This window comes from Chlorocebus sabaeus, chromosome 11 (genome assembly GCF_047675955.1).
Source record: "Chlorocebus sabaeus isolate Y175 chromosome 11, mChlSab1.0.hap1, whole genome shotgun sequence".
NCBI lineage: Eukaryota > Metazoa > Chordata > Mammalia > Primates > Cercopithecidae > Chlorocebus > Chlorocebus sabaeus.
Window position 1 is genome coordinate 49,854,327 of NC_132914.1, and position 6,000 is coordinate 49,860,326.

The following is a 6,000-nucleotide window of genomic DNA, read 5'->3' on the forward strand; positions in this document are numbered from 1 at the left end:
CATCTGGGCTCTGCCAAGGCCAGAATAACAGCTGATCTATCAGGTATGTCCCAGATGTTTTACAGGAATTAGCTCTTCAATCCTCCTGACAACTGTCACTTGAGGTGGACGCTTTAATTCTCATCACCCTAACTGACAGAGAAGGAGGCTCAGGGGGCTTGAGTGTCTAGTCTAAGGCCACAGGATTATGATGAATGGGAACCTGGACAGTTGGGGTGAGGAGCTCTTTAATCTGAGCCTCTAAGTTTTAAGACCCCTAGGAAGGGTAGCGGGTTAGAGAAGGAAGTTGCCTTCTTGCTGTCTGGGGCGCAGTTTAGGGCAGCCCTGCCACCTAATTCTCTTGGAGCTGAATGCCTTTTTCTCGCAAGTGCCTGTGCACTTGAAATCTACTTCTTGCTTCCTTCCTCTGGCCTCAGTCAGCTCCTGAGAGTTGACACGTCTTGGTTAATTGCCGAGTCCCTGGCTCCTCGGCTGGCTTTGCAGGGCTTGCCTTTGGGGCCCCAGGGGGCTTTCCCTGCGGATGTCTTAACCTCCTTGGAGAGGACTGGAAGGCATGCTAGCCTGGGGCTCTGGGCTGGGGGAGGTAGGTGGGGCTTGCCTGTTGCTTCCTTTCTGGTCCGACAGTCTTCCTTGGGTGCAGTCCGTAGAGATGTCTTTGACTGTCACTGCTCTGGCTGCCAAACAGGAACAGCCACAAAAAAACCCCAAATAAACAAAACTCCATAAACAGCCCAGCCCTACCTGCTCCCTCTCCCCTCCTTACCCCTTGTCTCCTTTCCTCCCCCAGCTCACCTTCGATCCTCCCGGCAACCACCACTTGAGGTGGATGCTTTAATTCTCATCACTCCAATTGACAGAGGAGGAAGTTAGAGGGCTTGAGTGCCTAGTCTGAGGTCACCCAATTATGATGGATGGGAACCTGGACAGTTGGAGTGAGGTGCTCTACTCCCTCTACTCTGGAACTAGCATCCCTGGGGGTCCTGGTCCAGGCTGCTGTCTCTGAGCAGGGCTCTCTGTACCAGCCAGTGCCATCCTCCACCCTCACCGAGGGCCTGACATCACCCTCTCCTGGCCTTGGTACAGAGCCTGAACCACCTGGGGCCTTGGACCCCCCACCCAGGGAAGCAGGAGGCCTGGCAGGGGTTGGGAGGTGGGAGATGGAAAGTGGGGGAAGGTTTCAGTCTCTCTGAGGATGTTTAGGTACCCAAGCAGTCTCCAACTCCCTCCTGGATATACAAATAAACCTGCTTGTGGCTTCAGGTGAGGATGGGACAACCCCAGCTAGAAATGACACCTGGGTATCCCGTACCCTCTGTGATTCCGGAACCCTGCCCTTCTAGTCCTTACATGGTCCAGGGACAGGAATCTGCATCTCCTTTTCCTGCCTCTTGAGTCTATCCCCTTTACCCCACTCCCCTGTCACTGGTGACAGGACGCAATCCTCATGATCCAGGAGGCAGAGAAGGAGCAGAGGAGGGGAAGGGCTGGCTAGAGGCGAGGAATGGGGAAGAGGCTTAGGCTGGGCTGCCAGAGCCTCCTGGAACTGGTCTTGAAGTGAGGGGGAGTTTTCTTGTTTTTCCTCTCTCCTCCTCCCATTTCCTTCTCCACGTCAGTCCCACCCAACCTGTGGTCTGTCTCCCTCGAATTCTCATCCGCCTCCTCTGTGTTTTCGATTGTCGTGCTCTCTCTCACTTGTCTTACTGTCTGCCTGTCCCTCTCGGAGTCACCTGCCCACTCAGAGTCCTGGCCTGGAGCTCCTCCTTTCTGCCCTGGGTGGGGGCAGAGGGAACAGGGTTTGTGCCCCTGCAGCCCAGCTGGATGTCCTTATGAGAATGGCATCCCTGTGTCATAGTTTCAGCGCCTCCTCTTTGCCCTGCTCCCCATTTGGCCTGAGGCCTCCTGGCCGTGGAGCAACAGGTCTCTGGAGACGCTGGATGGCAAGATAAAGTTGTTGGGTGAATGTTCCAGTGGGCACATCCTAGCCTGGGTCAGGCTCTGGGGCAGGATGTGACTCTTGGGGAGACAGACAGGGACTCTCTGGGCAGGGGAGCCAGCAAAGGGTTTGGAATCTACAGGGGAAAATCTTCGTGTTACTGAAGGACACGATGGGAAGGAGGGCCACTCCTCCAAGAAGCCTTCCCAGATGAGCCTGCTCAAGTTCCTGTCAATCTTCCATCTTCTCTCCTAAATGCATGTCCCCACCTATGGTCGCGATCTGGGTCAGTGCCATCTCCCTTATGAAGTTAGCAACTCCTGGCCTTTTTTCTCTGGATCTTCCCTTTGAGCAGGGCTGGTCCAGGGGCCAAGTCCTGGGAGTGGGAGGACCTAGGCTGGGGACTGAGAGTCTTTGGCAGACTGTGGCTATGTGATTAGAAGTTCTTTTTTTTTTTTTTTTTGAGATGGAGTCTTGCCCTGTCACCCAGGCTAGAGTGCAGTGGCATGTTCTTGGCTCACTGCAACCTCTGCCTCCTGGGTTCAAGTAATTCTCCTGTCTCAGCCTTCCGAGTAGCTGGGACTACATGCGCATGCCACCATGCCCAACTAAATTTTTTTTTTTTCAGTAAAGATGGAGTTTCAAAGGCCAGATGGTCTTGATCTCTTGACCTCATGATCCATCTGCCTTGGCATCCCAAAGTGCTGGGATTACAGGTGTGAGCCACTGTACCTGGCCCCCCCTTTTTTTGTAACAGGATTTTACTCTGTCACCCAGGCTTGAGTGCAGTGGTGCGATCTTGGCTCACTGCAAGCTTCGCTTCCCGGGTTCAAGCAATTCTCCCGTCTCAGCCTCCCGAGTAGCTGGGATTACTGGTGTGCACCACCGTGCCTGGCTAACTTTTGTATTTTTTGGTAGAGACAGGGTTTCACCATGTTGACCAGGCTGGTCTTGAACTCCTGACCTCAAGCAATCTGCTTGCCTCGGCCTCCCAAAGTGCCAGGATTATAGGCACGAGCCACTGTGCCCCACCTGTGGTCAGAATTTCTGAGGGTCCCAGAGCTGGGGATTGGGGACGTAAGTGTAGGTGTGGGAAGGGTCAAGAAAGGAGAACTAATAGCAAAGACAGAGAAATTAAGCCTCCTCCACATGCCAGGCAGGCTATGGAGACATGGAAGAGGCACTGACCCAGATGAGGGTGTCTACGATGCCTTCCCAGATGGGGACAGTGAGCTCAGGCCTGAAGGAAGAGCAAGAGCTGTCCAGGCAGGGGAGGGGAAGGGTATTTCAGGTTGGGCCAGCATTATGAGCTGCGGGTGTGAGAAATTGTTTGTGTGGGGTTTTGACAAAGAATGACAACGAATGAATAAATGACCACTCCAGCTGGTGTTGTTGGAGTGTCAGAGGTACTGTAGAGCTCAGAGGAGCAGTGACACCCTTGGGGTCCCACAGAGGCTTTGATCAAGGCATGTCCTTACTGTGCAGAGTATCCTTCAGGGGCTCTTCGCGGCTTTGGGGATGGAAGATTCCTTGAAATGTCAAACCCAATCCTTCTTCCTTGCTGGGTCTCACCTCCACCGTGCCTTTTTCTCCCACAGCCCTGCCCATTCTCCCACCCCCCGACCCCACCACACTGGCCACCTTTCCCTGCACCTGCTGAGTGGTGTCAGGTGATTGAGTTGAACAGCACAGATACAGAACAATTCCATTATCACATCCGGTCCTATTGGACAGTGCTGACCTGCAAAGCAGGCATCTGAGATGGGCCAGGAGGCTGCAGATTCCTGGGGGCTGTGAAAGGGTTCAAGACTGTCCAGTGGGCAGCCTGGGATGTGGCAGGAACACTGGACCTGGACTTAGGAGACCTGGTTTCTGGTCTGGGGCTCTGCCACTCACCAGCTATGTGGTTTGGGGCCAAATGCTTGGCCTCTCTGGGCCTCAATGGCCTGTACAATTAGGTTGTACTACATATTCTTTTTTTTTTTTTTTCCAGTTCAGTTCAACAAATGTTCCTCAAACTACAGTGAGCCCTCTTACTCTGCTGGGTACTTGGCTGCCAGTGCGATCCACGGTCCCAGGCCAAGCAGCATGCTGGGAGGTTGGGCAGGGATGGTTGTTCTGTAATGAGGCCAGGCCTCTGGGGCCAGGGAGAGGTAGGCACAGGCTAATTACACTTTCCCGTCTTCGCAGCACTCAGCCCAATTTGTAATTATTTATTGTTGGTGTTTACGTGTTTGTGTCTGCCTCCCCTGCGCAGCTCTGTGAGCACAGGGACTGTGTGGTGGCTTTGTTTCTTCAGTGTCAAAATGCCTGGCATGGTGCCTGGCAGACATCATAAGTGTTTGATAACTATTTCTTTTTGGAATGAGTAAAAGGCCACCCTTCCTCCCAGCTCCCATGTTACACTGGATTTCGACACAGGGTACAGCCGCAAGAGCTTCGGGATGCTGTAGAGTGACAGAGCCCAGGCGGGATGTGGAAGGAGGTCAGGGTGTCCCCCGATCTCTGGAAGCCAGCTTTGGGGCCCCTGCCCCACCCTTGCTAGGCTGTGCTGGGCTCACTGGGATGAGTTGCAACACTGGGTCCTCTGCCTGGAGGGGTCAGGCAGACCAGTGCCATTTGACTCCTAGGCCTGGCTTCCTGCTCCTTCAGCTTCTGGCCCAGCGTCTGGTCATGGCCAAATGCCTCGGAGGGGTGAAAATATTAGGGTCCCTCTTGCAAAGCCAAGAAGCAGAAGGAAGCCTCCCCAAGATGGCAGAGGCCCCACCAAGCCTAGAATTTTGTCAGACATGCACGTGGGGCCGAGCGGGACCAAGCCATAGGCTCCCCAGGTCCCTCTCCTTGGAGGTGGGACACAGGGATGGAGCATGTTGGGGTTGGTAGGTTTCCTCTGGTCCAGGTGTAGGGTAGGCCCAGCCTTCCTGGGGAACCCTAGACCCTGCCCCGCTGTGTGGGTGCTTGGTTCATGCCAGTGGCATTTTGGCACGGCTGCCAGGCCTGCTTCTGGGTGGAGAGGAGCAGGAAGGAGGATTGCACAAAGGGAAACTGGCAGGAGAGCCTCACTTCTTCCGGCTGCTCAACTCCTTGCAGGGAGGGCCAAGGGGAAGCACAGGCTGTCTTGGTTCCCTGGGAGACACCACATCCTTGCATCTGTGTCATCTCCCAGGAGGAGAGGCCAGGTCCCGGAAACAGGGGTCCTGTGCCTGGCTGTGAGCCATGAGGGAGGTTCCTACAACCCTCATTTCTTAGACCTCAGACAACACTCAGCTGCTCCGCTCCCTCCCTCTGTCTCTGGGCTTCGCACTGGCCCTCAGCCACTTCTGCCTGCTTCCTCCCTGCAGGAAGCCCCCTCACTTGTCTTTTGAGCAAGACAGTTCTCAAAAGCAACCTCCACCACGGCAGGGCCTGTGTTGTTCACTGTTGTATTGCCACCGGCACATGGCAAGTATGCAGTAAACAGTTGTTCAATTAAGACACAGCACGCCCTCTATTATTAGCACTTTCTCTATGGCTGTCTTGGGCAAGGGTCTCTTCCCTCCCTCCCCCATTAAACAGGGCTGAGGACCCTGTTTCTCCTCCTCCTAGTCTCCCATGCCTGGAATCCTGGTCACTGCAGAAACTGGCCAATCTTACTTACCTCTGCTATTTGGGCATTTCTGAGTCTCTACTGGGTGCCCGTCCCTGTGCTGAGCAGTGGTGCAAATATGAAGATAAGCGAGGCAGGGTTGTGACGGGTGTTCACCCCACAATTCCAGATCCCCCCTGCCCCTGAGACCAGCACTTCCTGAGCTCTGGAGTCTCTTTCCATCCATCCCTGCCTCTGGGCCAGCTGCCCGCTGGTTGCAGCCTCCTCACCCTTCCACTCCTGACACTGTATACGGCTATTTAGGAGGTTTCTTCCTCCCTGGGGCTGCTTTCAGAAAAGAACAAAGAGGGACGGCGAGGCTGGGGAGTGGCAGGGCATCTGGAGACACTTATTTGTAAACCCAACTAGCTCCCCTGAGCTTCAGCTGCTGCCTTTATCTGGCCCGATAATAGACCGAAACCACAGTCTGCTCCCTGCTGAG